This window comes from Canis lupus, chromosome 10 (genome assembly GCF_003254725.2).
Source record: "Canis lupus dingo isolate Sandy chromosome 10, ASM325472v2, whole genome shotgun sequence".
NCBI classification, from domain to species: Eukaryota; Metazoa; Chordata; class Mammalia; order Carnivora; family Canidae; genus Canis; species Canis lupus.
In genome coordinates this window covers 48,135,283-48,145,508 of record NC_064252.1, presented here as the reverse complement: position 1 = coordinate 48,145,508, position 10,226 = coordinate 48,135,283, and positions in this window count along the sequence as shown.

Sequence of the window (10,226 nt, the reverse complement as noted above, 5' to 3'; positions counted from 1 at the left end):
GTAGCAGTACTTGTACCTGGGCTTTTTGCTCACCAGTTTCGCCTCTCTCTTGAGGAAGGGAAATCTATTCTGTTGATCATCTCATTTATTCCCAGGTCTGGTCCTGTGGTTATACGACTGCTCTGAACAACTTGGCCCAAAGTGGGTATAGTTGCCTGCCAGCCCTCAACACATCCGAGAGCCTAGAATTTTCTAAAAGCCCTATATGCTAAAGCAAGCAATATCCTCAAGGTATTGCAATATCCTCTCTAAGGTAATTTAGATTGCCATCAGATGCAGGGTGTTGAGACAAAACTTGCTCTAAGGACTTAGGGAGAGGGCTTCCACTGGAAGGTAGCTGTGGTACAGTGGAAAGAGTGCGGACTTGGTGGCAGGCAGCCTGATTTCAAATCTGCTGCTTACCAGCTGTGTGACACTGGTAAGGGGAAATGGCAATACCCAGCTCTGCTTATAATGAACGTTAAATGACTTGAATGTACGAAGAAGCACTTGGCCTATTGGTAAGTGGCATATAAACACAAGGTTGCAACAGGAGGTGGAGGAGGGAGCTTGGGATTTGCAGCCAGGCACTCCTGGTTCCGAATCCTGACATTGCAAATTATGAACAGTTCAATCCTGGACAAGTTACTTAGCCTTTCTGACTCCTAGTTTCCACATTTGTAGAATGGGGCTAACAGAATAGATAGAGATAAGCAACATGAGATGCACAGCACAGTGGCCCGGGCTTGGTGAGTGAGAGTGGCTTTGACTACCACTGTTACCCATCTCTCAAAACTTGGTCCAAATTCCCTCATCACGAAGAGAAGAGGAGAAGAGAAGAGAAGAGAAGAGAAGAGAAGAGAAGAGAAGAGAAGAGTAGAGGACAATGACATGTCCATACATACTAATTAAAGCTTTTTCACATCAACTCATGCTGGGTACTACAGACAAGATAACGCAGGTCCATTAAGCTGTCTGTGAGCCCTCTGCTCTTGGGAAACTGTTTCGGGCAGTGACCACAATAAGTTCAAGTAATGATGATAAAACATAAAAGGTAAGGGCAGATTTGCAAGTGGAAATGGGAGCCTTGCTTCAGGGGGATAGAAGTTTTCACTTTTGCTTCCCTGGCTTTCTACCTGCATCAACATGGTAAGGGTTGTTCATATTTGACCTCTTTTCTTCTGCTCCGAGTTTGGTGGGTCCCATTCTAAAGTTAGTTTTAGCAGTCTGGTTGAATCTTTTTTTTTTTTTTTTTTTTTAAGATTTTATTTATTTATTCATGAGAAACACACACACGCACACACACACACAGAGGTGGAGACACAGGCAGAAAGAGAAGCAGGCTCCATGCAGGGAGCCCGACATGGGACTCAATCCCGGGTCTCCAGGATCAGGCCCTGGGCTGAAGGCAGGCACTAAACCGCTGAGCCACCCAGGCTGCCCCCAGGCTGGTTGAATCTTGAAGTTAAAAGTGACAATTATTGTGATTTTTAAATCGCTCCGAGCCTAATGCAGCACACAGACTCACAGTTCTGCATATGACTGCACAATGCAGTGTACACTTTCTCTGAGTGTATGCTGGGTGCAGTTGCCTATAAGAAAAGTTGGTGTGGTTTCAAGAATAGACTACAAGACAACGTGGAAAGCCTTTGGGCAGAATGGCTGCTTCACTTCTTTTTGTAAACCCAGTGGAATCCGAAGATGTTTACTTTCAATTAGGAATATAGGAATTAGGAATATTGCTTGGATCAAGTGCCCACAAAGACCTATTTCAATTTGGAAAAATTACAATTGAGTAATTTTTGAGAAATTAGCATTTGTGCTACCAAAGGGACATTGAAAAGAGTATCTCTAGCAACTTTCCTCATAGTAGTCCCAAGTTGGAAACAACTTAGATGTCCCTCAACAGTAGAATGGGTAAATACATTGTGGGTAACAGTAGAATGGGCAAATAAATTTAATGGGTAAATAAACAGTAAAATGGGTAAAAAATATATATATATATAGTCATACAACAGAATATTGAACAGCAATAAAAAAAGAACAAAGTACTGATTATTGTTGAGTGAAAGAAGCCAGACATACAAGAGTACATACTATAGATATTATTTAACTTTTATGAAGATCAAGAACAGGTTAAATGAATCTTCGGTGACAGAGGTGGTGACCTTTCCATGGTGGCAGGGAAATGCTGACTGGGAAGGTACACAGGGAAAGCTTGTGTGGTACTGTTTTAGTTTTAGTTTTAGTTTTTTAGTTTTTTTTGTGGTGCTGTTTTATAAATATTCTTATTGCCCCTCTGAAAAGTGATTTGGAAGTGGAATAAATTTAAAGGAGCCAAACAGTTTCTCTAAACTTGTGGTTTCACATTTCAAAAGAAGATTTCACTGTGGCCATGTGAACATAAATTCTGAAAGGAGCCCAACGTTTGTATTCATTTCAATTCAGTTATTAGCCTCTAAAATGCTGTAGTATGGAACAATCGTTAATAGCTAGCTGAGTTCTTTTCAACTATTTATGTCAGTTTATATGGAAATGAGCTGTTTGCTGGCGAGCCACCATTTTGTGCTTTGGTTGACCCTGAATCAACCAAAATATTTAGCAGTGCAGATTCACGAGGTAAGATCCAACCAAAGCCTTCTCCTGGCCCAGGTGTCTGGGAGATCCAGAGACCTGGGGCCGGACCACAGGAGCATTGAAGGCCTTGGTTCTTGGCTCCGGCTGAACTTCATCTGCTCTTTGGACTTGAGGCCTTTGAACTAAAACGTGCCCTTGCAAGAGTTCCTGGCTTCCTTGTTTGGACTGGCGAGGAATGAGAAACACCATTCTTATGGTATTTCAGGATCTTGTCTTCCTGTCCAGTGCCTTAAGGAGGAAGTTCAGAAAGAGGCAAGGGTTCACGCCAGTCCCACCATTTACAGGCCATCCGGCCACCCCTTTGCCTTGAGCACGTCTCCCTTGAGAGTTCATTCCTTCTGCCAACCTGAGCCCCCTTCACATTGTTTTTCTAATACTTGTCAGAGCCTTTTTTTATTTCTTAAAAGAAAAAAGCAAAAAACAACCTCCAGAAGGATTTTTCTATTCTGACTAGAAATTTTATCGTTTGTTTTAGCACAAATAATTATCACAATAATAAAAACCTGGTGACTGTAGCTGATAACACTGTATTGTATAATTAAAATTTGCTAAGAGAGTAGAACTGAAATGTTCTCACCAAAAGAGGGTAAATATGTGAGGTGACGGATGCGTTAATTAACTCAACGGGGGGATCCTTTCTCAATGTATACATATATCAAATCATTACATCACGTGCTTTAAATATCTTACATTTTATTTGTCAATTATACCTCAGTAAAGATTAAAAAAATAAAATAAAAATCTTGGGCATTTGGAGGGACCCTAGTGTTTTCAAAACCCTGCACATTAGGTCATGGTAGGTATTATTTCTCTCACTTTAAAAAAGTGCAAAACAGGGACTCAGAGAGGTTAACAGACCCAGCCAAGGCCCAGCAGCAGGACTATAGAGGAACTGTGGCTGGAATATGGGCGTTCTCACCCTGAGCCCATTTGAAGCTTCTCCTTGGCCACCTCCACCTGTCTGTCCATTCCCAGTCTCTGACTTTCAATGCCCACTTTGTAGGTGGAGACTTGCTTTGGGAGTGAGAAAGCCCCAAGTGACCAGAGAGGTTATACTAAGAATTTGCTTTAGTGCCTGTCAAGGGCCCATTGTGGCCTCTGAGGACCTGCTCTATGTCCCAGGGCCTGGCTCAGAGCTTGAAACACAGGGCTCCTCAGTAAACGGGTACTGACGTGAGTTAGCTGCCGGTGCTACAAGCTTAGTACTCCTGAGCTTCTAGCAAGGGGTGAAACCATAGAGCAGAGAGGACGGATTAGAGGCTCTGGAGTCAGCCTGGCATTCTCTAATAATAACAATTACTATTGTTATTATTCATTGACAGCTTACTGTGTGCCAGCAACTTGAAAAATTTTACATGGGTTATCTCAGTAATACAATGATTTTTGTGAAATGGGTAATTTTTTTTTTATCACCGTTTTACAGGTGTGGAAACCAGGGCTCAGATAAGTGGTTTGCTTGAGGTTACTCAGGCAGGATGTGGGGGTCAGGAGTCAAACTCGGGCAATCCAAGTCCAAAGACCACGCTCTTCGAGTCAGAACTGGTTCCCCCACAGAGAGCCTGTCCCAAGGCCAAGGGGATTTTTAGACAACCCTAGGCTTCTGGTTACCCTATTCCCCAGACTGATACCCAGCTCCCTCAACATATTCATCTCCTTAGCATTTGGAAGTCCCTTCCATTCCCTGCCCCTTCCAGTCCTCACTTGCTTATTTGATTTTTTCATCCTTCCTATTTCTCATGTTTGTTTGTTTTAAGAGTTTGATTTATTTAGAGAAAGAAAGAGAGACAGCATGAGTGGGAGGGGAAGAGGGTGAGGGAGAGAGAGAATCTCAAAAAGACTCCATGCTGAGCACAGAGCCTGGCATGGAACTTGATCCCAGGACCCTGAGATCATGACCTGAGCCAAAACCAAGAGTCCGATGCTCAACCATCGGCACCACCCAGGCACCTCTATTTCGCATGTTTTAAAAGGTGGTCTCCTTGTATTTTCCCTCTTCTCCTTCTCTCTGTCTTTAGCCTTTTCTCTCACCTCTCCTCCTTTTCTTCTTGCCTATGCCTACCCCTGTCATCTGTCTCTTTCTCCTGCAGCAATGTTGGCGCTACCGTAAGTTGTGGTCGGAAAACATCTGGAGGTGAGTTGAGATGCCCCAGAACCATCATCAGTCCCTTCTCTCATGCAGGATGAGTCAACCAGCCCAGGAGGTCACCTGCTCCTATTTACTGGACACACAGTGGTGAGAAGAAGCAGACATTAACTCAACACCCACACTGCAAGTGTAAAATACAATTGGATTAGGACAATTGAGTGACACTGGCCCCTGAGCTAGCCTGGAAACAGTCCTAGCTAGCGAAATCCTCAGGAGGACTTACTGCCGCATCTGACACTGACTTACTGCTATAGGTGGCATCATTGTGTCTGTGTATTGCATATTCTCAAGGATCCTCTGAGCTGGCTGCTATTATTGGTCCCATTTTGCACAGGAGGAAACTATAGCATAAAGAAGTTACATGATTTGCTCAAGGTCACAAAGCTAGTAAGGAGCGGGGTCAGATTTCAAATCCTAATGATGGGTCCCAGAGCCTGCACTCTCAAGCCCTAAGGTATGTTGCTGAGAAGTCATGGCGGGCTTTCTTGAGGAGGTGACAATGAGGTGAGAACTAAAGACAAGTAGAGCTGTGTTCGGGCTGCTCTAACAAAGTACCATAGGCCAGGTGGCTCATAAACCATACACGTTTATTTCTCGAAGTCCTGGAGTCTGAGAAGTCCAAGATCAAGATACTGGGAGATTTGGTTTCTGCTGAGAGCCAGCTTTCTGGTTTGTGATGCGTTGTCCTCTCCGTTGGCTGAAGGGACGGGGACCTCACTGGGAGCTCTTTTACAAGAGCACTGATTTCATTCATGAGGGCCCCAACCTCATGACCTGATCACATCACAAAGGCTTCACCACCAGGTTGGCCATTAGGTTTCAACATGAAAAGTTTGGTGAGATATAAACCTTCAATCTATAGCAAGCTGGATTACCAGATAGGCAACATAATGCTCTTCCCTCCTGCCCATGTCAAATGGCAGGCATCACTCACTGATTACAGCACCCCCTTTCTCAGATAGGGATTCAACCTCAGATTCTTCAAGAAGGTAAGAAGGTGCCCCAAGACGCCCCCACCTCCAATCAATTAGAATTGGCCCTAGAATTGAAATGTATTTACCACCCTAAGTCTTGCTAAGCCTAAACCAGAAGACAATCTAAAATCGCTTTGCTGTAGTTTTGAAGTGCCTTCTCTGTGATGATGGGGCAACCACATTGATTAGGCACTTACTGTGTACAGTAGTTTTGTTTTTCCCACATGGGAGTTACTTGAGCTACCTGGATCCAGTCTCCATTTTCTGGGAAGACAGTGACAGGAAAGGGCAGAGGACGTGGAAGGTCTGTGAGCTTTGAGGAGAGTTGTTTGGAGGATGAAAGTCACCTGTGGACCTAGCATCCAGCACAGGACTCCATGTGATTCACAGCCCATAGAATGCTTCGTTATCGAACCAACTCAAGATCCATCTCAGGGCTTCTGAGTCCTCATTGACTCACAGCCAAATCGAAATTATGCCCAGAATGACAGTCGTGGCTGGTCCTAAACATCAGCTTTGGTGCAGAGAATTCAAAACATCTGCTCAAGTGCTGACCTCCACGCGACATCCGCCCCGCGTATTCCCGCCCTGCCCAGCTGTTTGTCGGCAGAGCCCAGCTCCCTGTGAAAAGCCAGAGCAGAGGCCACTGTGCGATGGGGTGGGGGTGAAGGGGGAGGGTTGTTGGGGCGGCCCCTGGAATCCCTTACACCTTAGATGAATTTTACTTCAGTCCATTGTTTCAAGCCAGCACTCACATTACATAGTGTCTTTAAAAAAAATGTATACTTTTAATGTAGTTATACTTGTGTGAATAGATCAGTATGATATAAGTGATCTTTAGTAACCGATAATTACTGCATGTTAGCCATCTGCTATTCCTGAGGGTTTCTCCAAACCCTTTCATAAAAGCAAAATGATACTCCGCAGCCAAATTATATAACATTAACGGAATATTTTATATGCGAGAGGCTGTATTTCTTTACTTTTCATTCAACTAAAAATGTACACAGTCAGTAACAAGCCATTTCAGCTGCATATTTATCCAAAACATTTCATAGGCAAAAAAAGTCAAGTGAGAAAAATAACAGTTCAGCCACATGAGGGCTAGAAAAACACATTAGAAAAGGGATCCTCATTACAATAATAAACGAGAGCCCAATTAAGGCTGCCACATGCAGGGCGGGTCCATACTTGGCAGGGAAAGCCGGTGCTTAGGAGGTTTTGCCCTTGACTTTGAGAGTGTCCCCAGCACCCTAACCAGCATTCCCAGACTGGAGCTGCCGCAGCTGCCACAAAGCAAACGTCAACAACTCCTGCCACTTTGCAGCCTCGCTTCTTCAATGTAGGCAGATCCTGCTTTCCAGGCACGCCTGGGCCCCCACCCTTATCACCCTGTCATTCTCACTCTTCTCGAGCTTGTCATAGGCGGGTGCACAAGGAGCAGCTGGGCAGAGGGGTGCGGAGCTCTGTGTCCCACAACGTGTTCACGGGAAGACACATCTTGGTGCCCATGAACCTGGGCTCCAACCCCCCTGATGAGAAAGCACGTTGCATTAGTGTTAGTGGCATTTGCCAAGTCTGCGTGGCATGTGGAGCCCTGGGCGGGAGGGAGGGAAGAGCTTGCACCGGGCTCCTACACAGGGACGTGAGCGCAGTGTACTTAGTACTCACACAGTGCTCACCTTGTCTAAGCCTCAATTTCTTCATTTGCAAAATGGGAACATATTTACCTCTGGGGTCGTTTAAATGAGATTATACATGCCAAATGTGAAGCACAGCGTCTGGCCCATAAGAGTCACTTAGTCAACGTTCGCTGTTATTATTTTTGAGCTTTATCTAGTTGAGTAAATAAAATATAACACATGAAGTAGGGAATAGTCATGGAACAACCTGGCAGTGAGCGCAAAATGCTGAAGCACGGCCTCCATGTGAGGTGCTGAAAGGTTGGCAGAGGGACAAGGTGAGCAGAGGGCAGTTGGGGCAGAGTGTGAAGGCGGCCCAGAAGAGGCGGGTTTCACATGAGAACGTCTCTATTTCAGATACTAGAGGATGCCAGTCACTGCAGTCCCTGGCCAGGGTAGGAAGGTCTCCTGGGGGCTGGGGCGGGGTGCAGATTTGTTCCTCAAGCCTCGTGCTTACCACCAGGGCTCCAGCTATTAGGTCAACAGTGAGGCCCATTTATGGTAACTTGGGCTCAATAGAATAGGCTTTCTTCCAGGGTGGATAATTGAGAAGGGCAGGGAATTCATAGACACAGTGTTCTGTGTCAGCTGTTAACTTCTAATTAATCTTCCCAGAATTGCTCTACCCATACTTATAGGAGCTTCAAATGTTTACCTCCTGACCTCTTAGAGGGGCCGGGTGGTTTTTCATGCAAACATTCAAGAATGTCCCAGATAATAGAAATACCTATTTTTTAACTTAATTTTTATTAAACATGGGAACGAATGCCTTCCTTTGCCTGTTTGGGGATCAGATCGCAATGTTGGTGTTAGCGTCACATTCTACCCAACTGAGCTAACTAGCCACCAGTAGAAAATCTATTTTTCACTCCATTACATGGTTATGTCCCTTCTCCCATACAGATGGACATGGGGAGGGAAAGGGGAATCAGATGGGGGATAGAAAGAGGAGCAGACGGGTTGTGAGAGACCCGGATGACCAGTGGCAAGACAAGGAAGGCAGTGGGCAGCATTTTGGCCTGGGGCTTGATTGTGGAGGCAATCCTGTTGCCGCACTGCTGGAGAATTCCAGCTGCAAGGTAGCAGGACTGCACCCCTGCTGTGTGGGGCATGATGCTGCCCCAGCTGCCCCCCACCTCCCACCTTCTTACCTGGAAATCCAGCCCCCCAGAGCTGTTGGATCTGTATGCCCACACCTGTCTGCCCCTTCATTCAGCCGGCCTGTGTTTGGTGATAACTCACCAATTACAGTTCAGATTCAAGGGTAACTCTGCTGGGCTATCGGCTCCTTCAGAGATCCATATTGTTTGTAAGGCAAGTGAAACACAAGAGGGCCTTATTCTCTGCAGTTTGACATGTCCTGAAAACTTTGGTTTGAATTCAGTGTGAAAATCCAATCTTACCATAAATATAGCAGCTATTTAAAGGAGCCCTGTGTTTTAGTTTTTTTTTTTTTTAAGATTGTATTTATTTATTCATGAGAGACACAGAGAGAGGCAGAGACATAGGCAGAGGGAGATGTAGGTTCTCTGCGGGGATCCCGATGTGGGACTCAATCCCAGGACCCTGGGATCATGACCTGAGCCGAAGGCAGACACTCAACCACTGAGCCACCCAGGTGCTCCAGCCCTGCATTTTAGAAAGAATAATTCATGTTAGTTTATCAGGCTCAGGAAGTCGGCATATTAGGTTTTCTTAAAGTGAGGTACCTGTACATTGTGAATACTGTGAACACAGTCAATTAAAATGAGTGTGAGACAAGAGTTTATAGCACAGGTGTTGTAGCAAATGCTGGAGCAAGGCTAGATCCAAGCAGATGGCTTTGGTATTTTTTGAGCATTTTCTATATACTCACCCAATGGAGGAAGTCTTTGGGAAGATGGAAGAGAACATAGTCCACCTCTACAGGCTGCTGTTTCCTCAACTATAAAATGAAACGTTAGAAGAAATGATGTCTAACATGACTTCTAGCCCTAGATGTTCTATAATTAGTGGTGTGACCTATGCCCTAAAGGGCCTCTGAATCTTGCTGGAAAGATTTCTGATTTCTTCCAGTGAAATAATAATATCTCAGGGACTAGAGGTCAGGGAGGGAGAGGCTATTGGTGTTGGAGAAAACCTAAAAGTCTTTTCTCCTGTCTGTGGGACATGCACCACCTTCTAAGATGGAGACAAATCTCCAGGCGACTAGCGGAGGGTTGAGTCAAGTGGGAAGGGGCAAGCATAGTGATGGTAGAGGGCCAAGAGGGCCCCTGCCTAACAGGGTTGTTGGAAGATTACATGAGATAATATATAAAGATCCAGAATAGTGCTGGTACATAGGAAGCACTAGTTACATGTCCCAATACAACCACTAGTGAGTGACTGACACCCCATCTTCTGTTCAATCTGCGTGGGTGCAACCCGTATGAGGAAGGAGCCCCAGGGGAGCAGCTGGAGAGGGCTGCAGAGGGAGCCAGGGGGGTGGCTGCACTGAAGGACGAGCATCCCTCAGAGACGGAGAAGGGTACAGACCTGGCACCAAGATCCTCTCCATGGAGTTGTTTTTGCACAAAAATGACTTGTCAACCTGCATAAACAGCCCAGATCTTGGAGAGCCCTTTAGACAAAATTTGAGTTAAACTGATCTCTTGGCGTGTTCAGGACAAATTTCATTTTTTAAGGGAAATGAGCTCTGCACATTTTTTTCTTTATTATTTTCAACCAGGGCACAAAGTTGTTTATAGAACTGTGTGTGCTCTCCATGCTGTTCCCAAGAGGTAAGTGGGTCCAGCAAACACTGAGTTTCTAAAGATGTCTCCAAACCAA